This window comes from Populus trichocarpa, chromosome 9 (assembly GCF_000002775.5).
Source record: "Populus trichocarpa isolate Nisqually-1 chromosome 9, P.trichocarpa_v4.1, whole genome shotgun sequence".
Lineage (NCBI taxonomy): Eukaryota > Viridiplantae > Streptophyta > Magnoliopsida > Malpighiales > Salicaceae > Populus > Populus trichocarpa.
Window position 1 is genome coordinate 570985 of NC_037293.2, and position 23801 is coordinate 594785.

The following is a 23801-nucleotide window of genomic DNA, read 5'->3' on the forward strand; positions in this document are numbered from 1 at the left end:
GTACTCCAATGAGCTGGCAAATCTCCTGAAGCAAGAAAATTGATATTTTTAGCAAACCAAGGCATTGAATTAAAAGAAAGTAAGGATTCGTTAGGAAAGTAATCATCGATTGGTGTGATGTCAAATGTCGAATCTATTGTCACTCTTGACAAAAGATCCACATCAACATTTTCGGTGCCTTCCTGGGAATAAATCATTTGCAAATCTTTAGATTCATCCAACTCAATTTTACTCAAAGTAGATTCAAGTTGATCATAAACTAATTCTTCAATAAAATCTACTTCTTGTAAATCATTATCATCTTCAGGTTGCTTGCAAATGTTGAAAATATTCATCTTCAATGTCATGTTTCTAAAAGATAGCTTCATCAGTCCATTCCTACAATTAATCAATGCATTAGAAGTTGCAAGAAACAGACGTCCTAAAATAACAGGAAATGAATTACATGCTTCAAAAGGTTGTGTGTCCAAGACAATAAAATCCATAGGATAAATGAATTTATCAACTTGTACTAACACATCTTCAATTATTCCTCTAGGCACTTTTACAGATCTATCGGCAAGTAAAAGAGTTACAGAAGTTGGTTTTAACTCACCTAGATTGAGACTCTGAAAAACTGAATATGGAAGTAAATTCACAATAGCTCCAAGATCAAGTAAAGCTCTTTCAATTTTATGTTCTCCAATAAAGCATTAAATTGTAGGACAACTAGGGTCTTTATATTTCAAAGCATTGTTGTTCTGAAGAATGGCACTTACTTGTTTGGCTAAAAAGGCTTTCTTTTTCACATTCCGTTTTCTCTTCACAGTGCACAAATCTTTCAAAAATTTAGCATGAGAATGAACCTGTTTAATAGCATCCAGCAAGGTATATTGATCTTTACCTGCTTGAAAGCTTTAAAAATTTCAGAGTTGTGATTGACTTTCCTTTGTTTGGTCATGACATGAGGAAATGGAAGTGCTTGCGAAGAATCAATTTTTTCTTTACAATGTTCAGATTCAACCCCTTTCTTACCCTCAGAGATTGACTCATCATCTTTGTCATAAGGTTCAAGAATGGGTTTTTCAATAACCTTACCACTGCGAAGAGTGATGACTGATTTGGCTTGATCCATGTGTTGGCTTCCAGAACTACTTGCATTCACATTGTATTGCCCCTTTGGATTTTGCTGTGGTTGAGATGGAAACTTACCTTTCTCTTGAAAACTAAGAGCAGATGTCAATTTTGCAAGAGTATCTTTAAAATCTGTCATGCTTTGAGCAAGTTGAGTGTTGATTGTCTCTTGCTTTTCAATGAATGCATGCAATGTTTCCTCAAGATTTCTTCTAGGAGGTGGAGCATAAGGAGGTGCATATCCATGAGAATTTTGGAAATTATGGTGTGCTTGAAACGATAGCTGTGAAGTTTGTGCATTATTGTTATCACTCTTCCAATTGAAATTTGGGTGATTTCTCCAACTAGGGTTGTATGTTTGCGAGTATGGGTTATGATTGGGCCTTTAGAAACTGTTTAAAGCATGGGCTTGTTCATGGAGACATTCCTTAAAAGAAGGCAAAGTTGGACAGTCATTGGTTGAATGTTCATTAGTTTCACAGATTTGACACACAATGTCTTGAACAGATTTTAGGTGACCACTCTTTTTTAATTCTAGTGCCTCGACTTTTCTAGCTAAAGATGCAAACTTGGCTTGAAGGTCATGATCTTCCTTCCCTAAGGTTGTACATACCTCCACTATATGTATAAGGTTGGGTTTTACTTGGTGCCTCATAAGTGCCTGTAGTGTCCTAATTTTGAGCATTTTTAGCTAGCAAGTCTAGGTACTCCATTGCTTCATTAGGGTCTTTATCCTCAAAATTTTCATTGCACATCAATTCAACCATTTACCTATCTCTAGGAGTTAACCCTCATAAAAATGTGAAATCAATCTCCATGTTTCAAAACCATGATGAGGGCAAGTATTAAGCAAGTTTGGATACCTATCCCAACATTGGTAAAATGTTTTTCCTGGTTTTTGAGTGAACGTGATGATTTGTCTTTTGAAAGAGTTTTTCTATGAGACGGAAAAAACTTCTTTAAAAATTGTTGTTGCATTTCATCCCAAGCACGAATGGATCCAGGTCTCAAATTTTGTAACCATGTTTTAGCTTTATCTTTTAATGAAAAAGGAAAAAGCTTTAATCTAATAGTGTTCATACTACAATTTGAGTAATTATAGGTGTTACAAACCTCCTCAAATTCCCTTAAATGCAAGTATGAATTTTCTAAATCTAAGCCATGAAAAGAAGGTAAAAAGTTGAATAATTCCTGGCTTAAAATTAAAATGAGATGCATCAGGAGGAAAAACTATGTATGAGGGTGCACTTGTTCTTATGGGATTCATGTGGTCTCTAAGTGTTCTCACTCGGTTATTCTCATTATTCTCATTATGAAGCGATTGATTATCTTCTTCGGCTATATTTTCTGAAAATGATGAGGATACTCTACAAAGTCTACCACTTAATGTACGTGACCAAACTCTCATGCACGTATAGGAAGAGAATAAAAGGAAGAAAAGAAAAGAAAAGGAAACAAAACAAAACAAAAGAAACAAAAGTTAGATAAATCAAAAGTGAAAAGAGAAAATAAAATAAGTATTATAATTTGTACAAGAATTTACCTCCCCGGCAACGGCGCCAAAAACTTGACACGACCAAAAGATTGATGTCTTCTCCCAAGTGTAGGAGTGTCGAAGTAATAAATAACCCGGCAAGACCGGGGTCAAACCACAGGGAGGTTAACTATATAAATTATAAACAACAACAACAACAACAACCATAAGTTAAAGAGAGCTTTGAGATGTGATATTGATGTAAGGATTAAACAAGGATAAAATAATTGTCAAGGTTAGAGGATCCATTAATGGTATTTCAAACAAGTATAGTATAAACTCTTTTTATTACTCAACTGCAAACCACACACAAAGGAGGTTCCAATCGGATTATAAATTGTTAACATGATTACATTAGTTATCTTATTCAAATAATGCTAATACTTGTAAATGTTGTCAGACATTCATGATTATAACTTATGTTAACAACAAATCAAGTTCCTTTCATAGCACAGGTGTCGGTTATACCATACAGTTGGGCTATGAAAGTGCCAAGTATTTGGTGTACCAAGGGTTATACAATATAAATCTAGATTAACCATTTAACAAGCAAAGTATTAAAAGTGAACAAGATAACAAATATAAAACATGTTAGTATCAAACATTAAGGTCCATGTTGAGTTTATATTATACTTATTCTTACACCATTAGTGTAACCTTTTCACCTTGACATGATAAACTTAGCTAAACATAATGAAAGAGAGAAACATAAATAAACAAGGAAAGGAAATGAAAAGCATAAGCAAGAGATTAATATAAGCAAAACTTAAGCATTACAAAATATAAAGAGAGAGCAAGAGCATAATCTTGATCTGAAAACCAAGATGACTAAATACATGGCAAATGCCTCCTTTTATAGGCCAAAATTCAGAACTATTGATTTGTTGACTAATTGTTGAGTGAGTGGCCACATCTTGACTTGGTGACAATCCTTATCTTCTTGTCTGCCAAAAACGTCATTGATAACGTCATAACTTGAATAGACTTAAATCATGAAAGTTCTAGGAGATTGTCTCAGCTTTCTAGGAAAAAAACGTTGAGGTCATTTCAACTTCTAGAACTCGAGATATGGGCTGAACACTGAACAGTGTCTAGGCTGCAGGACAGATTCGGACTTCTGCGTTGTTCCTACAATTTGGACTTGAAAATGGCCTTTTTAAATCTTGGATTCCCCATGAAAGTTTTAGGCATTTGTCTTAGCTTTCCATCCATATAAGGCACACCTAAATCCAAAATCTACAGCTGCAAATATGACCCCATAACCGAACAGTGTTCCAGTTTGGATTGAACCAACATCTCTTTTCTAAGTTTGGCCCTCTCTTTGTCCTTTCAATTTTCGTACTTAAACTCATCAATCAATCCTTTCATTTATGTGATAGGCCTGCATTTAAGATGAACATTTACCATAAATTAAAGGTATCTTATGGTATCAGACTTGTTATTATAAAACATGCTTTAGTTAAGGAGTTATTGATACTTCAAGTGCAAAATGATGATATAAAACCTTGATAAAAATGCAATTTTAAGTACTAATCATTATCGAGTTACGATACCACAGTAAATCCAAGAAAAATGTCCTACGGAAACTTGTGAAAATATTTGAGCGCGATCCAACAGTCGGATCAAAAGTTATGGCCATTTTGACCCGTTACTCAAGTCTGGCCGACCAGACCTCCTAGTCACCGAGTAACGATTACATAGAAACCCCAAGGAAAACGGCCTCCGGAAACTTGAGCAAACATTTGTGTGCTATCCAACTGTCTGATCGAAAGTTATTGCCATTTTCACCTGTTATTCAAGTCTGGCCGACCAGATCTCCTCGTCACCAAGTAACGATTACATAGAAAACCCAAGGAAAACGGCCTCCGGAAACTCGTGCAAAAATTTGAGCGCGAGCTAACGGTCGGATCAAAAGCTATGGTCATTTTCACTTGTTACTCAAGTCTGGCTAAGCAGACCTCCTTGTCATTGAGTTACGATTCCACAGTAAATCCAAGAAAAATGGCCTACGGAAATTCATGAAAACATTTGAGTGCGATCCAACGGTCGCATCAAAGTTATTGCTATTTTGACACGTTACTCAATTCTGGCCGACCAGACCTCCTTGTCACCGAGTTGCGATTCCATAGCAACCCCAAGAAAAACAGCATATGGAAGCTCGTGAAACAATTTAAGCGTGATCCAACGGTAGGGTGAAAAGATTAAAACGGCCTACGGAAACTTGTGTAAAAATTAGAGCGCTATCCAACGGTCGGATCAAAAGTTATGTTAATTTTGACTCGTTACTCAAGTCTGGCCGACCATACCTCCTCCTCACAGAGTAGCGATTACATAAAAACCCCAAGGAAAACGGCCTCCGGAAACTCGTGCAAAAATTAGAGCGCCATCCAACGGTCGGATCGAATGTTATACCATTTTGACCCGTTACTCAAGTCTGGCCGACCAGATCTTGTCGTCACCAAGTAACAATTCGATAGAAACCCCAAGGAAAACGGCCTCCAGAAACTCGTGCAGAAATTTGAGCGCGATCCAACGATCAGATCAAAAGGTATGGTCATTTTGAGCTGTTAGTCAAGTCTGGCCGACCAGAACTCATCACAAAATTGCGATTCCATAGCAACCCCAAGGAAAACAGTCTCCGAAAATTCATGCACAAATTTGAGCGCGATCCATCAGTCAGATCAAAAGTTATGGCCATATTGACCCCTTACTCAAGTCTGACCGACCAGACCTCCTCAGACCGAGTTCAGATTCCATAGCAACACCAAGGAAAACAGCCTATGGAAACTCGTGCATAATTTGAGCGCGAGCCAACGGTCCGATCAAAAGTTTTGGCCCTTTTGAGTCGTTGCTCTCGCTCTGGCCCGACCGGACCTCCAAAGCTTCAAGTAGCGAATCCATAGCTACTCCAAGAGAAACGGCCTCTGGAAACTCATGCATAAATTTGAGCGCATCCCAACGGTCGGCTCAAAAGTTATGGCCATTTTGAGTCGTTACTCAAGTTTGGTCGACCAGACCTCCTCGTCAACGAGTTGCGATTCCAAAGCAACCCCAAGGAAAATAGACTCTAAAAACTCGTGCAAAAATTTAAGCGAGATCCAACGGTCGGATTAAAAGTTATGGCCAATTTGACCCGTTAATCACGTCTGGCCGCCCAGACCTCTTCATCACCGAGTTGCGATTACATAGGAACCCAAAGGAAAATGGCCTCCGGAAACTCGTGCAAAATTTGAGCACGATCAAACGATCGGATCCAAAGCTATGACCATTTTAACCTGTTCCTGAAGTCTGGCCGACCAGACATCCTCGTCACCGAGTTGCGATTCCATAGCAACCCCAGGGAAAACGGCCTCCGAAAACTCGTGCCAATATTTGAGCGCGATCTCATGGTTGGATCGAAAGTTATGGTCATTTTGACCCCTTACTCAATTCTGACCGACCAGACCTCCTCGTCACCGAGTAACGATTCGATGGAAACCCCAAGGAAAACGGCCTCCAGAAACTCGTGTAAAAATTTGAGCACGATCCAACGGTCTTATCAAAAGTTATGCCCATTTTAACCTATTACTTAAGTCTGGCCGACTAGACCTCCTTGTCACCGAGTATCGATTTCAAAGCAACCCCAAGGAAAACGGCCTCCGGAAACTACTACAAACATTTGAGCGTGATCCAATGGTCGAATAACAAAGGTATGGCTATTTTGACCCGTTTCTAAACTCTGGCCGACAAGACCTCCTCGTCACCGTGTTGCGATTGCTTAGCAACCCCAAGGCAAACGACCTCCGGAAACTCGTTCAAATATTTAAGCGCGATCCAACATGGGGATCAAAAGTTATGGCCATTTTGACCCATTACCCAAATCTGGTCGACCAAACCTCCTCGTCACCGAGTAGCGATTACATAGAAACCCCAAGGAAAACAACCTACAAAAACTCATGCAAACATTTGAGCGTGATCCAACGGTCGGATCGAATGCTTTGGCCATTTTAATCTGTTACTCACGTCTGGCTGACCACTCCTCCTCGTCACCGAGTTACGATTCTATTGCAACCTTAAAGAAAACGGCCTCCAGAAACTCGTGCAGAAATTTGAGCGCGATACAACATTCGGATCAAAAGCTAATGTCATTTTAACCCGTTACTGAAGTTTGGTCGACCAGACCCTCTCGTCACCGAGTTACGATTCCATAGCAACCCCAAGGAAAACGGCCTCCGAAAACTCGTGCAGATATTTGAGCGCAATCCAACGGTCGGATCAAAATTTATGATCATTTTGACCCGTTATTCAATTATGGCCGACCAAATATTCTCGTCACCGAGTAGCGATTCCATAGCAAACCCAAGAAAAAGGGCCTATGGAACCTCGTGCAAATATTTGAGCTCAATCCAACGGTCAGATCAAAAGCTATGGCCATTTTGACCCGTTAATCAAGTCTGGCCGACCAGATCTCCTCGTCACCGAGTAGCATTTCAATAGTAACCCCAACGAAAAGGCCATACCGAAACTCGTGTGAAAATTTGAACGTGATCGAACGGTCGGATCGAATTCTTTGGCCATTTTAATCTGTTACTCACGTCTGGCCGACCACACCTCCTCGTCACCGAGTTGCGATTCTATGGCAACCTCAAGGAAAACAGCCTCCAGAAACTCGTGCAGAAATTTGAGCGCGATACAACATTCGGATCAAAAGCTATGGCCATTTTAACCCGTTACTGAAGTGTGGCCGACCAGACCCTCTCGTCACTGAGTTGCGAATCCATAGCAGCCCCAAGGAAAACGGCCTCCGGAAACTCGTGCAAATTTTTTAGCGCGATCCAACGGTCGGATCGAATGTTATGGCCATTTTAACCCGTTACTCAAATCTGGCCGACCAGACCTCCTCATCACTAAGTAGCGATTACATAGAAACCCCAAGGAAAACGGCCACCGAAAACTCGAGCAAAAATTTGTGCACGATCCAACTGTCGGGTTGAAAGCTATTGCCATTTTCACCCGTTCCTCAAGTCTGGCCGACCATATCTCCTCGTCACCGTGTAGCAAATACATAGAAAGCCCAAGGAAAACAGCCTCCGGAAACTCGTGCAAAAATTTGAGTGCGATCCAACGGTCGTATCAAAAGTTATGGCTATTTTGACATGTTAATCAAGTCTGGCCGCCCTGACCTCCTCATCACCGAGTTGCGATTCCTTACCAACCCCAAGGAGAACGGCCAACGAAAACTCCTTCAAAAATTTAAGCACGATCCAACAGACGGATCAAAAGGTATGTGCATTTTGACCCGTTCCTCAATTCTGGCCGACTAGAGATCCTCGTCACCGAGTAGCTATTCCATAGCAACCCCAAGGAAAAGGGCCTACGGAAACGCGTGCAAACATTTGAGCGCGATCCAATAATTGGATCAAAAGTTATGGCCATTTTGACTCGTTACTCAAGTCTGGCCGGGCACACCACCTCGTCACCGAGTAGCGATTCCACAGCAACCCCAAGAAAAACAGCCTACGGAAACTTGAGTAAAAATTTGAAGGCGATCCAATGGTCAGATCAAAAGCTTTAAATAGCCTTCGAAAACTCTTGCAGATATCTGAGCGCGATCCAACAGTCGGATCAAAATTTATGACCATTTTGATCCGTTATTCAATTCTGGCCGACCAAATATTCTCGTCACCGAGTAGCGATTCCATAGCAAACCCAAGAAAAAGGGCATACGGAAACTCGTGCAAACATTTGAGCGCAATCCAACGGTCAGATCAAAAGCTATGGCCATTTTGACCCGTTAATCAAGTCTGGCTGACTAGATCTCCTCGTCACCGAGTAGCATTTCGATAGTAATCGCAACGAAAAGGCCTTACCAAAACTCGTGCGAAAATTTAAGCGCGATCAAATGGTTGGATCGAATGCTTTGGCCATTTTAATCTGTTACTCACGTCTGGCTGACCACTCCTCCTCGTCACCGAGTTGCGATTCTATTGCAACCTCAAGGAAAACAGCCTCCAGAAACTCGTGCAGAAATTTGAGCGCGATTCAATTTTCGGATCCAAAGCTATGGCCATTTTGACCTGTTGCTCAATGCTAGTCGACCAGACCTCCTCGTCATCGAGTAGCGATTCCAGTGTAACCCCAAGGAAAACGGCCTACGAAAACTCATGCAAAAATTTAAGCGCGATCTGATTGTTGGATCCAAAGCTATGGCCATTTTGACCCGTTACTCAAGTCTTGCTGAGCAGACCTCCTCATCACCGAGTAGCCATTCCATAGCAATCCCAAGGAAAACATCCTACGGAAACTCGTGCAAAAAATTAAGCGCAATCCAACGGTCGGATAAAAAGCTATGGCCATTTTGACCTGTTACTCAAGTTTGGCAGAGCAGACCTCCTTGTCATCGAGTTACGATTCCACAGTAAATCCATGAAAAATGGCCTACGGAAACTCGTGAAAAAATTTGAGCGCGATCCAACAGTCGCATCAAAAGTTATTGCCATTTTGACCCATTACTCAATTTTGGTCGACCAGACCTCCTCGTCACCGAGTTGTGATTCCATAGCAACCCCAAGGAAAATGGCCTCTGAAAATCCATGCACAAATTTGAGCGGGATCCAATGTTTGGATGAAAAGTTATGGCCATTTTGAGCCGTTACTCAAGTCTGGCCGACCAGACCTCTTCATCACCGAGTTGCGATTCTATAGCAACCCCAAGGAAAACGACCTATGAAAACTTGTGCATAAATTTGAGCGCGATCCAACGGTTGGATGAAGAGTTATGGTTATTTTGGCCCGTTATTCAAGTTTAACCGACCAGACCTCCTAGTCATCGAGTAGCGATTCCATAGCAACCCCAAGGAAAACAGCCTCCGGAAACTCGTGCAAAAATTTGAACGCGATCCAACTGTCGGATCCAAAGCTATGGCCATTTTGACCCATTACTCAAGTCTGGCCGAGCAGACCTCCTCGTCACCGAGTAGCGATTCCATAGCTACTCCAAGGAAAATGGCACGACCAGACCTCCTCATCACCGAGTATAGCTACTCCAAGAAAAATGGCCTTCGTAAACTCCTGTAAAAATTTAAGCACACTCGAATGGTCAGATCAAAAGTTAGGGTGTTTTTGAGCTATTACTCTAGTATGACCCGGCTAGACCTCCTCATCACTGATTAGCGATTCCACAGCTACTCTAAGGAAAACGACATCCGTAAACTCATGCAGATATTTGAGCGCGATCCAACGGTCGGATGAAAAGTTATGGCCATTTTTAGTCATTACTCTAGTCTAGCCCAACCAGACCTTCTCCTCTCCAAGTAGCAATTCCATATCTACTCAAAGAAAAATGACCTCCAGAAACTCCTATAAAAATTTGAGCGCGATCCAACAGTCAGATCAAAAGTTTTGGCCCTTTTAAGTCATTACTCTAGGTGTCGCCCAACCGGATCTCCTTGGCTTCGAGTAGCGATTTCATAGCTACTCCAAAGAAAACATCCTCCGGAAACTCTTATAAAAATTTGAACGCGATCCAACAACCGGATCAAAAGTTATGGCCCATTTGATTCATACCCCCAATCACATATAACACATGAATTAAATTAAGTCTAACAATTAATACACTTCCCTTAATTCAAGTCTAAGAACCCTAATCTAAAATTCAACATTAAGGCATCAATTCGTAATCGAATTTGAAATAACTTATAGGACCATGTTTGGAACTCCTTACCTGGTAAGAATCAAGGTTTCGATCTTCAACCAGTCGAAAATTTCAACTCCCCCTTTTTCTAATGGTAGCTGGCCTCCCCCTCTTTGTTTGTTCAAAATTTCTTGTAAATCTCTTGCTCACAAGTGTTTATTCTACCTATAAACCCTTAATCTTGGATGGGTTTTTTGGAATTTTTGGTGTTTTTCTCTTGGTTTGGCAAGAATAAATTCAAAAACTTCCTCATTTTCTCTTAGTATTAAATTGAAAAATTGGGTTAAAAAAACACAGGGCATGGATGGCTATTAGGCTCTTTTTGCTTTGTGAAAAACTATATGGAATTTAACTTAAGGAAGTTGAGGAAATCATATTTCAAATTCAGAGTAGTTTGGTATCTTCATTTTCTTTTATTATTGTTGAATAAATAACAATTGAGCTGAATGGTTATATCAGGTTGCGTTTTCTCGAGGAAGTGTTTAAACTTTGTTATTCAGTGTATTGAAATTTTAAATTATTGGTTTCCTTTTTCTTTTCTTTTTTTTATTAGAAAGTGGAGTTAGAGTAATGTGTAGTTTATTTATTTTGTTTGGATATATGTAGGTGGATGAATGTCAAGAAGGTTCAGGCAGAAGGAAAACTAGCAAGTATTTTGCAGCAAACAAAGAGAAGCCTAAAGAGGATAAAAAAGTGGAGGAACTTCCAGCAAGAGAAAAACTCAAAATGATGGTGACCAATCATTGAACCCCCGCCTTCGAAGATGATTCACAAAGTTGATGATTATGAAGAAGATGATGACTTTGCCTTGCCCAATAAGAAGAATGATGCCACTCCTAGTAAGAAATTGAAGAGTGGTTCAGGTAGAGGAGTTGCTTTGAAACATGTTGATATTAATGAAAGTGACGACGATGATGTTAAGGATATTGAATCTCCTCTTAAGTCTGGTGGAAGAGGTCATGGTGGTGGGGGTGCATCTGGGGCACTTGCTGGTGGAAGAGGCAGAGGTGGTGGATGAGGAGGATTTATGAATTTTGGTGAGAGGAAAGATCTTCTGCATAAAGGAGAAAAGGTAAATGGTGACTGGGATTTGTCTGATTCAATTAATTATAACAATTGGAAGAAGTTTTATGTTAACATCAAATCTAAATTGTTCATATCAGGAAGTCCCTAAAGGTGCTCCTAATTGCTTAGCTGATTTAAGAACGCTTGACTGGTATTTCATTTGCTTGTTCGGTTGTGCATAAGTGTAGATTGATATAAATTCTGCTTGTGCATGCTATGATAATTTGGAGTTGTCTTGAATGTTGCATTTATTTGGTGCTTTGATCATGTATGTTGCATTGTCTTTGCCATACAATCAAACTAAATGTATTTTGAACTTGGATTATGTTGACAGTTTGGAAAGAGAAGAAGCAGAAGACTTGATTAAACGACATGGAGACTGTGTTATTGGATCTATTAGCAAGAAAACGGTCATCCATACTTCTATCATGTTGTTTCTTGGATTCATATTGGTTGGCATTTGATGAAAATGATGTCTGTTTGTAGAGTAATCTCTTATGTGATGAGTATATCGAGAGCCAAAGAACTTGGGTAGGCTATCCATACGTGTATTCTTATTCGAGTTCCTTATTGCTTTTATTATATTATTTTTATTTCTTCATGCAGTACGCCCTTTCTTACCGAGTATGGACTGTTTGATATGATCCCCTCCTTAAAGAATTCAAAAGCCCCAGCATGAGAAGATTTAAAGGTGTCTGTGGAGAAAGCTGTTGCATCTTTGCCAAAGAAAAGTCCTCAAAAAGGTAATTTTAAGAGTATGCTCTCAGTATCCATTTGCTTGTAATAATTATTTTTACACTTAATTTATGCTCTAAATATATGTGTCTGTGAGTTTATTGTTCAATTATTTTTGAGTTTGCCCTCAGCCGCAAGTTACATGTTTTGTTTCTTTGCACTACCAAAGAGTCCTGCCTGTGTCCAGTACTAGACTGTTCATTTTAGTTTGTTTTAGATGCCAGCTTTGCTCTCAAATCCTTAAATCTGTTTTCTATTGCTTTTCAAGCATGAAATGGTAGCTCTGAAACCCAGCATATCCGAAGCTTCTTTTATCAAATAACAAAGTGGTAGATTTTATTGATTTTTTTTAGCGGCATTAAGCCCAAATTTAATTCCTTAGATTAATTTTCTCAATAAAAACATGAATACATAACATGGCTTAGTGTCATGTCTTTATTTTATGGTGAGAAAATAATGCATTAACGTTGTGAGTTTGTTTTATTGTTGAACCATTTGTTTAATTATTTAAATTTCTTTTAAATGTAATTTTTTTTATTATGTAGGTAACACTTTGGTGTCAAATATAACCTCCAAAGATTTGGCTACAGGCCAAGCAAGCAAAGCAGAAAGATCAAACTATAGAATGCGCGTCCCTAACATGGACAAAGAAAATTATTAAAAAACATTTTATGAGTTCAATGCTTATACTTAAAAAAATATTTATCAAGTTTTTACAGGAACTAAGCTTTGAATTTTACCTAACCTTGGTAGGATTTGCCCCCTCCTTGAAACCGTGAAGAGATCCAGGTTGCAAGTGTATCTTTATATTCTCAACAAATCATTGAGATGCCCTCAGGATCACATGGAGATCGATGCTATTGCATTCTGGAGATGAAGTAAAATCCTTTAAAGTTGTTGAGGTCTTGTTAATCCTATCATTGAAAGTGTGCAATCGCACTAGAGAGACCATGTCAATTCCTTCCAAGGTAAACTGCATAATCTCACTAAGAAGACTAAGTTGATCTCTTACAAGGTAAATTATGCAATCACGCTAGGGAAATTGAGTTCGTCCCATCCTTGGAAGGTTATGGGTTGTTGTCTTGAGGAGATTGTGTTAATCCATGTTGTTGAGGCAATGTCTATCCCATCATTAGAGAATTATGCAATTGCACTAGGAAGACCATTTCATTCCCTTCCAAGGTAAATTGTGTAACCGCACTAGGGGGCTAAGTTGATTCATTTCAAGGTAAATTATACAATCGCACTAAAGAGATTGAGTTCATCCCATCCTTAAAAGGTTATGGGTTGTTGCCATGGAGAGGTCGTGTCAATCCTCGTTGCTAACACAGTATTTATCACATCCTTGAAGAAATGTGCAATCACACTAGGGAGACCATGTTAATCTCTTCTAAGGTAAATTATATTATCGCATTACGAAGATTGAGTCCATTTTATCCTTGGAAGGTTATAGGCTATTGCCCTTAAGCATCACCTAGAGAAAATAAAAACATTGTTACTTTGAACAAGTTAATCCATACATAAGAAACTTACTCTTAGTCATTGACTATTATGCATTTTATTGCTCTTTAAGGTAAAATAAACTTGATGACTTGGGTATTCAGCTTCTGCTGAGATTATGGTCTCAATTACATAGGTGATAAAAGAATAAAGCTTTTCTAGTAAATGTCTTTTGGGTAGTTGACTCACTTTTCCTTGGATAATTATCAAAGAGACTTCATAAGTTTTATAGTTTGAACCAACTCTCCATTTTCACTTATCGAAAGCTTTAAAGCTCTTGAGATTCCAACAATATTCATAAAGTTGACAAAAACATGCAGCCTGAATTTGCTTGTCTTACCAAGCCCCAGGGCAAAATAGGAGAAATTATATTTTGACTTAAGCAACAAAAAAGTTGTATAGCCTTATGATTCTCTTGCAAACAGTGCACATTTAGTATTCGCAATAAATCATACCTTTCAAACTGAATTTGAAACATTCTTGATCATTAAAGTAGTTTCTCTTACTAATGAACTTTATTGGTACCATCAACAAGATCATAAGAACATACCATACTCTTGGTTGAGTGATGTCATAACTTTGTGGAGCTTCTCTTAGCTAGCATATTGATGCTTGAAATTGATACAAATTTAACATAGAGGCCACAAAAAACCATGGTAGAGGCTGGTTCCCAACTACTATATCAAACTCGTCAACCTGACATTTCCTTTGATTGACTAGCACCACCTCAATAAAGAGTCGTACTTGATTGAAACGTTGTTGATGCTCTGATAGAGTACTTGTGCTAGTAGCCGCAGGGAGGTCCATGGCACATCATGTTCCATGTGTGTCTTGATTATGTGCCATTAATAGCAATAAGAAATGTCAAAACCCAGTTTAGGAAAACAATTGATGGCTTATCAGTTCCCACAGACAACAACATTGATGATATCCCAAAAAATCCAAGTAGTTTAGGGACAAGACTTATTTCTTGGATAATTAGTTAATCTCTTAATTCTAACAATCTGATCCATTCTCATTGACCATAATAATTGGTAGTCGATACCTATAAAAGGTCTTCTTTAATGGATTTAAGGACTCTCCAATGATTAGGTAAGTATCTTTTTGAGAGAAAAGACAATCATATTTTAGGAAAACTCTGAAAATATATATGTTAAAAATGTTAAGAATGAAGATATTGTTTGTTTTTCATTGAAGGATTCATAGGGTCTTTATAGTCCATAAGTCTTGTCCTTTTATGGAGAGGAGGGGCTGGAGTGTCATCTTTTCCTAATAGCATTAATGTTAGAAAATATCATTGACACATGCATTAAAGAAGGATAAATATTCCTTATACGTCATTAATGAGGGATCAATGACGGTTTCTTTTGAAGATTTTTATATACCTAGGAGTGTAGAAAGATGAGTACTATTTACCTTAACAATTTATGTCAATGGTTACGAGAAAAAACAAACGGAGTCTTGTGGTCCAATATGGAGCCTAGAAGGATCATCAGTTTTACACTTATTTAAGCTCGACGTGTAGCCGAGCCTATGGATGTTAGGTCTGGCAGCTTGCCAGAACCTCATGTTCTTGGGCTCAGCATATAGCCGAGTCTCTATGTTGAGTCTAGCAGCTTGTCAAACTCACATGTACTTGGGTTGAGTGCGTAGCCAAACCCAGAAATATTGGGTCATTACCTTACTTTTGGTGCTTTTAAAACATGAATTTTAGATAAAAATAACATAAATAAAACATGTTAATCCATCACCTACAAAGATAATCTTGGGGTTTGGGACGACAATTAAGAATAGGAGGATTAGGGATACTAGGCATAGTGGGAATAGTCATTAACTAGTTGCCTTGTTTAACCCAGTCTAATGTATTATATTTGTGTTATAAGTAGGAATTTGATTACCATTCTCTTAACAACTTTGATTGTGAAGGAAATTATTAATCAGGAACCAATACAACATAAAAAAATTTTAAGGCATGGTTAAACCATTTCAAAAAAGATATACTTATGGTATAATTTTTCTGAAATTGCTTTTTTGTCTTAGAGACGGACAAAAATCCTTAACTAAGATATGTCGGTAATCAATTTTTTAGTTGAACACCTAGTGTAATATCTTCGCCCTTCCCATGCGACATTGTTTTTCATTCTTTGTTTGGTATTGTGGTTGCTTTTGTGATTGCGTTTTTAAAAAAGCAGTTTAATAAAAAGTACTTTTTGTGAGGTTTGTTTTAAATTTTGATGTGTTTGGTTAAAACTGCGGTTGAAACTGTGGTTGAAGAAAAAGCAGTTTCATGTGTTTGGTTAATATGCTTTTTGTATGAGGTTTGATTGTAAAATTACTTAAAAGGACATATATATAGGCAAAACATTGTTGTCTTATAATTATGATTACATAACGAAATGAATAATTCTTGTACATTAATTTTTTTTCATTGTCCCATCAAACTATTTGCAATTCCATCATGTAAAAAGTTATCTGAAATTAAATTAGGATTGCGATCATACTCGAAAAAAACATCATCATCTTGCGATCTCCTTCTAATATAGTTATGTAGTGCCATTGATGTAACTACAATCTCAACTTGCGTTTTATATGGATAAGCAGACATGTTTGGCAAAATTCTCCACCTCTGTTTCTATACCCTAAAAGAACGCTCTATCACGTTACGTAGTGATGCATGTGCACGATAAAACACTTTTTCCCTACCACTTGGTTGTCCACGACGCCTAAATTCTTGTAAGTGATACCTCTCGCCTTTATAGGGACCCAAATACCTGTACTCATTGGGATATCCAGCATCAACCAAATAGTATTTGCCTGCAAATAAGAACAACATGCTAATTTTTAACAAAACTAAAAAAAAAATTATGTGCCTTCAATTACCAAGTCTTCAATTTATTTCAAATCATAACCTTCTGGTGGTTTTGGAAATTTTATACTAATATTGTCAATAGTCTCAAGAAAAATACGCGTATCGTGTGCACTGTCTTCCTATCCTACCAACACAAACATGAATTGCATGTCTTGCCTTGAAATGTGGCATATATCTTGGATTCATTGTAATTTCTCTTGGTGTGCTCATAAATTGTGGATCTATTGGTTTTATGACTTCTACAGCAAACAAACATAATGATTTAAGGACTTCTTTGAAACATCTACTAACAGTTTCACCTGAATGTTGAAATCTCTCATGCACTTCATTATTTGACGTCCCTACTGCTATTGTAAATAGAAACATTACCATTTTTTCAATAACGTTCATTCTTCTTGAAGGTTTTAAGCCATGATGCGTTTCTAAATCATTGCATAGACTCAACAAACACATCATTTCCAATGACCTCTTAAAACCTCATTCAACTAACACATCCCTGTGTTGTATGAAACCATGCATGGTTCTTTGTGCATATAATTAATATAATACATGTTTATAGCTCCAGCCATGCATATAATTAATTTATTCATATCAAACTGCCTCCTTAAAATAAATTCATCATCATCATCACTTTCATCATCACCGTCATCATCATCATCATTATTATTGTCGTCATTATTGTTGTCATTTCCATCATCGTCATCTCCAGCATCAGCAACTGAGGCACCACTACCTTCACAACTAGGATAATTAATGTGGTCTACAATGCAGTTCATTACATTATCATAATCGTCATCAAAATCTTCGTTAAATATGGCATTAAACCGTGGATCATCCATATCTTCAATTACATGTAAATAAAAAAAATTGGTATGTTGTTAATAAAATACTTTAAACAATTAAATATCATTCAGTACAAAAAAAAAAACTATCAAAAAGTTGGTGAGAAATAACTGTTTACATACCTTTAAAGCAAAAAAAAAAAAAAGGTGTTCCACTTGCTTGTATCAAATGCAATCGAGATGTGAGCTGTAAAATTAACGTATAAATGTTCTATTATAGCTAAAATGTTGCTACTTTTAACGTGATTCCAATAAAATTATTGTCCTCTTTTAATTATTCAAGATTCTTTGGCCCTACTTTATTGTTTACTCCTCATTTCATAACTCATGAACATAACCAGTGGGGTCATGCTTGATACCCTTCTTGAATTCCAGCAATGCCAATATGTCCTATGAAGGAAATAGCCCCACGACAGAAAGGAAAAATAGGTATAACAGTAAAAGCCTTAAGAGCTTCATATTCAATCTATCAAAAACTGGAAAGGGGGGTTTCTAGCTTCTAACCAAACCAACTAAATTTCAGACCTTACAAGCTCACAGGTAGACCCAACAGTGGCATCTTGAATATTACAAGAAAACAAACCTTATAACAAGAAGAAACAAGCTCAATTTTGCAAGGGAAAAAAGTTGATGCAACCATATTATTCGATAGTTTCACCCACATTTAACTAGTGTTTTGCCTATGTTTTATATATAAAATGCCTTGATATTCTTTTTTTTTTTATCAAATGTAAGAAATGTATAGATCAAAAAGGAGCAAGACAAGCTTGCAGTACAAGCTGGAAACCACCAGAACATTACATGCACCGGCGGAGGGAACAGGCTCCCTTGAACGAAGCATAGTAAACACGAAAGGGGAGTGCAGGGGAACAGTCTCTCCCGTACAAGCCAACCCTAGAAAGGGAAAAGGATCCCATATACAATAGCATGGACAACCCCCATGCAGGTAAAATAGAAATCAAAGAGCCTAGGGGAACATGCTCCCGCTAAGCCTAACAAGCAGCAAAGAACAACCAAGAGCCAAACTACAACAAGATAGCCTAGATCACTATCTTCAATCCAACAACATTAAGCAACCAAAGCCCCACAACCGGGCACGCTAGGATCAGATAAGCGGCCTTCCATTCGGGAGCAAATAAGGCTCTCACCCAGGGAATCAAATGCCTTGATATTCTTTGTTTTATGTTTTGAAGGCACTTTTGGATGAAAGATGCTAAAAGGAGTAAACTGGGGATAAATGACAGATTTGACCTTCAATCGATGTTTTGTGCAGAGCGTGAGCTCTAGAGGTTGAAATGAATTGATTCCAGTGGCATTAAAAAGCTAACATACATGCCTTTCTAGACATCTAAGACAAGAAAATAAAATAAGGAAGAACATGGAAATCGCAGCCTTCAAAGTCAAATCTCGCAATCTGCCAGTGTTGACCTTCTGTCATTCCGACTTGAATATCTATAGCTACAAAAGTCCAATTGATACAAACTCAATTGTTTTGGATTCCGGACTTAAAAGCCTATAAACTCTCCAAATTCCAGCCAAAAATGATGTTATATGAGGGAGATATGATTTTTTAAAGATGAAAACTGAATTCTGCCAGCAAACAGGTTTCGTCAAGAAACGAGTCCAAATTACGTTTCGAAGCATCTAAACCGATATCCAAGTTTTTATTTCAGCAATTTAGCTCCTTTAAGTCAAAGCTTGAAGATTTCATGCAAGGCTATTTCTTCTTTTTTAGGAAAATAGTTATTGAAGTACTTAAATGTAAACAGTCTACTTAAGGGAAGACTATTTTGTAAATTAAAGACTAGGGTTTCTTAGAATATAAAAAGAATGAGAGAAGAGAAGGGGGCAGCCAACCAAGAAGAGAAAAGCGCCCCCCTCCTCTAAGAAACCCGAAATCATGCATTCCTCCTTTTTGATTAGTTGTTCAACAAACATGTAAGGCTAAACTCTTTTTCTTGGTTGCAAGGACACAGAAACCTTCGGATTTCAAGAACTTTGAGATTTATTTTACCTTTTCTTTTCAGTTTATATGATGAATATGTTTGTTCTCCTATACTTATTTTTCCTATGACTATTTATTTTAATTGCTAGAGCGGACTCTAAGCTATTATTGTAGACAATCTATTGCTAAGTTTGATATCAAAACCGGAGTTGTGGTATATGAACTTGTGAAGTAACTGAGTTTAATAATTGTGGTGGATCTACGTTATTAATCTTATGGAGAACATTCAATCAAATCAAACATAAACTGCGGACAGTTATATTTTCTTGATTAATCAACTTATCTAGTTCTTAAGGCTACCATTGAATTAAATTACTAGTGCGGACACTGTGGTTGTTTGATGGTTAGGGTTAGTTATACGGCGGATCCGTTAACTAACCAATGTTAAGAAGAGATAAATATTCAAAATATAAATTGATGTTTCATTTCCATGATCAGTTCTGATTTTTGTAGGTGGATGTGTGCTTGCGACCAAGGTTTGTTCTCTTGATAATTTTCTGATTTTATTTAATTTCACTTGATAGTTTTCTATTTTCTTTTGCTTTATCCTAGATAACGTCAAAATCCCCCCAAATTGCATATCATCTAGTATAAAAATCTGACTTGGACCTTCTCGTGGGATCGACCCCTTGCTTGCTCTATACTATCTTGTGTGTTGTGTTTTAAGCTAGGGTAGTTAATTTGTGCGACTGCGACATCGCAACAAATTTTGGCGTCGTTGCCTGGGAAGTAAGTTTAGTTGATTCTTATGCTATTATTTTTATTTAATGTGATTGTTATTTATTTTTCTAAAAAAAGAGACAGAATTTTTGCTTGCTGCAGTACTGTTCATTTACGGCAGCGGTACTGTTCAAAACAAATTTTTTTGGTGGAATTAGGTATCGGCCTTTTGTTTCCTGAAAGGAAACGACGTTCTAAACAGGACTAGTGATCAACACTAGCCCCACCCCATCGAGGCCAAATTCTACTTTTTTCTAGGGTTTGTAGGCAGTTTTAGTTTTCCAGCGTAGGATTTTCGTACAATTTGCATTGTTTTCGATCTCTTATGTGGTTGGTTTCTTTTGAGTTTTCTTGACGATTTATGCCTGTAACCCGTTCTACTAACCAGAGTCAAGTGCAGATGGATCTCGAAATAGAAAACACTTTACGCAGGTTATAAAAGGAAGCTCGCGTCAACACTATGGCTGTTGCACAGCAACAAAAACTCAAGGAGCTTGCTGCTCCTAACGTGGAAAATCAACCATTGTGTATAAACATCGACAATAATGTAAACTTTGAGCTCAAATCTGGTTTTATACATTTATTACCAACATTCAATGGTCTTGCAGGAGAAGATCCTCATACTCATCTCAAGGAGTTCCATATGGTTTGCATTGGCATGAAACCGAATGGAGTTGACGAAGAACAGGTTAAGTTGAAAGCTTTCCCTTTCTCTTTAAAAGGGGCAGCAAAGGCATGGTTTTTCTTTATTCTCCCAAGTTCCATTGGAACTTGGAATGCCATGAAGAAGATTTTCCTTGAAAAGTATTTCCCAGCATCTCGAATTGCCAACATAAGGAAAGAAATATGTGGGATTCGACAATCTCATGGAGAGACATTTTCCGAGTATTAGGAAAGATTTGAGCAACTGTGCATTCAATGTCCTCATCATTAAATACCCGATCAACTGCTCATTCAATATTTCTATGAAGGATTGATGCCTACTGACCGTAGTATAATTGATGCTGCAAGTGGAGGGGTATTGGTAGATAAGACACCCGAGGCTGCACGCCAATTGATCTCAAGCATGGCAGCCAACTCGAAACAATTTGGCACGCGTGGAGACTTCGCAAACAAACGAGAAAATGAGGTAAGTATTTCTAACCTTGAAAATAAAGTTAATGATCTTACTTCTCTTGTGCGTTCTTTGGCCTGTGGAATGTACAACAGGTGAAAGTTTGTAGCATATGTTCCTTACAAGGACATACCTCAGATATGTGCCCAACAATGCAAGAAGATTACATTGAACAAGTTCATGCAGTTGATGGAGGATTCAATGGACAACACCAGCATAAACATGATCCCTTTTCCAACACATACAATCCCGAATGAAAAGATGACCCAAACTTATGCTATGGGAACCCACCTCAACAAGGCAATCAAGGCCGTCAGTTCCATCCCAATGGATTTCAATCCCAACAGAATTATCAAACGAGATAGCCCTCTCCATTCACAAACTCCAATGTTATGGGGTCGTCATCCAGTGATGATCTTCGTGAGATGATGAAAACTTTGGCTTCTAACACTGTGACCTTGCAACAAAATGTCATGTCTTTTCAACAGGAAACAAGGTCAAGTATTCACAACTTGGAGAAACAAATGGGGCAAGTAGCTTCAAGTGTGGGGAAATTGGAAGCACAAATGAATGGAAAATTGTCCTCCCAAGCATTGAATCCAATAGAGAATGTTAGTGCAATCATGCTGCGAGTGGGACTGAACTTGAAGAGAAAAGGTCGAAACAAATTGAGATGGAGAAAGAAGAAGAGATAGAAATTGAATTGAGTACCAAGAAGGAACATCCTCCTCCTCCACAAACTGAAACATCGACCAACACTCCAAAGGTAACTCCTCACTCAATGAATTCCAGTTTTAAAACAATTCCACCCTTTCCTATGAGTTCTTCTAGGTCAAAGAAAGAGGATAAAGAAAAAGAGATTTTAGAGGTTTTCAAAAAAGTAGAACTCAACATTCCTTTGCTTGATGCTATCAAGCAAATTCCCAAGTATGTCAACTTCTTGAAGGAGTTGTGTACTACCAAGAGAGCTTTCAAATTTAAAGGTCATGAAATGGTAAGTATGGGTGAAGTTGTATCTGCTATTGTTCAAAAGAATATGCCTTTGAAGCAAAAAGACCCAAGTGTGTTTACTGTCCCATGTGTTATTGGTAATGCTAGTTTCAAAAGGGCCTTGTGCGATTTAGGTGCATCCATTAGTGTTATGCCTAAACATATTTATGATTCTCTTAGTCTTGAGCCTGTGAATAAAACTAGCATTGTAATACAACTTGCGGATCGTAGTTTTGTTTACCCCCTTGGTGTGATAGAAGATGTCCTAGTTAAGATTGATAGTTTGGTCATTCCATGCGACTTTTATATTCTTGATATGGAACATGATTCTTGTGATTCATCAAACAGCACTCCTATATTGTTTGGGAGACCATTCTTGAAAACTACCAATACAAAAATTGATTGTGGTAAGGACACTTTGTCTATGGAAGTAGGAGATGAAAAAATTGAATTTAATTTTCATGATGCAATGACATATCCTTATAGCAATGTTTATTCTATCACATGTTATGACCAAGTTGATAAGTGTGTGCATCAAGTTTGTGATTTTGATAGTGAGGATGGATTAAGCGTAGCTTTGAGCTATGGCTATGATTTTACCAAGATAGAAGAGATGGAGAGGCATATATGTTTTCCCCAAAACGTGCATGAATCAGCATTGGCTTTGCAAGTTTTGCAAACTGTTCCCCATGATGCAGGAGTCATTCACCCTATCATGGACAGTGAATAGGGGGCGCCTATCCTTTTGGTGCCTAAAAAGATTGGAATTACTTTGGAAGAAATACAAAATGATGCTTATGAGAATGCAAGGATTTACAAAGAAAAGACTAAGAGTCTCCATGACCGAATGATTACAAGAAAAGAGTTTAATGTTAAAGACAAAGTCCTTCTTTATCATTCGCGTTTGAAACTTTTTCCTGGAAAGTTGTGCTCTCGTTGGATTGGACCCTTTGTTGTTTCTATTGTTTTTCCTTATGGTGCAGTTGAAATTACAAGTTTAGAAACCAACAAAGTACTCAAGGTCTATGGGCATCGCTTGAAACCTTTCTATGAAGGTTGGACGACAGAACTTACCGCTTCTGCGGAGTTAGCTGAACCAATCTATGAAGAATGAGCATGCAACATCTTGAGCCAATGACATAAAACAAAAGCGCTTACTGGGAGGCAACCCAGCACAAAAAAAAAACAGATATACTTTCTTCTTCCCTTATCTTTTATTTTTCGCATTTTACTTTATTTTTGTCTTTCTCCTATATTCCTTTTCTTTTATTTCAACATTGAGGACAACGTCGTGTTTTAAGTGTGGGGGTATTGGGAGAATATTGATTTTCTTATTTTGATTTTCTTTGTTGTTCTAAAAAAAACAAATTTCTATGTTTGATCTTTTGAACTCCTATTGGTTTATGAGAATGTGAGTATTATATATGAGAATTAATTGAGATAGATGAAGATATAAATCGAATGAAGGAGTGTGCATGCAAGTTTTAAGGTTTAATTGGTTTAGGGATTGACTTTGAGAATATGTCATGTTGACTTTATAGTGTTATACCAATGCAAGCTTTTGAGCCTTCAACATTATATTCTTTGATTGTGCCTTCTTTCAATGATATGTATCGCTAGAACTTGCTTCATATCTTATTGA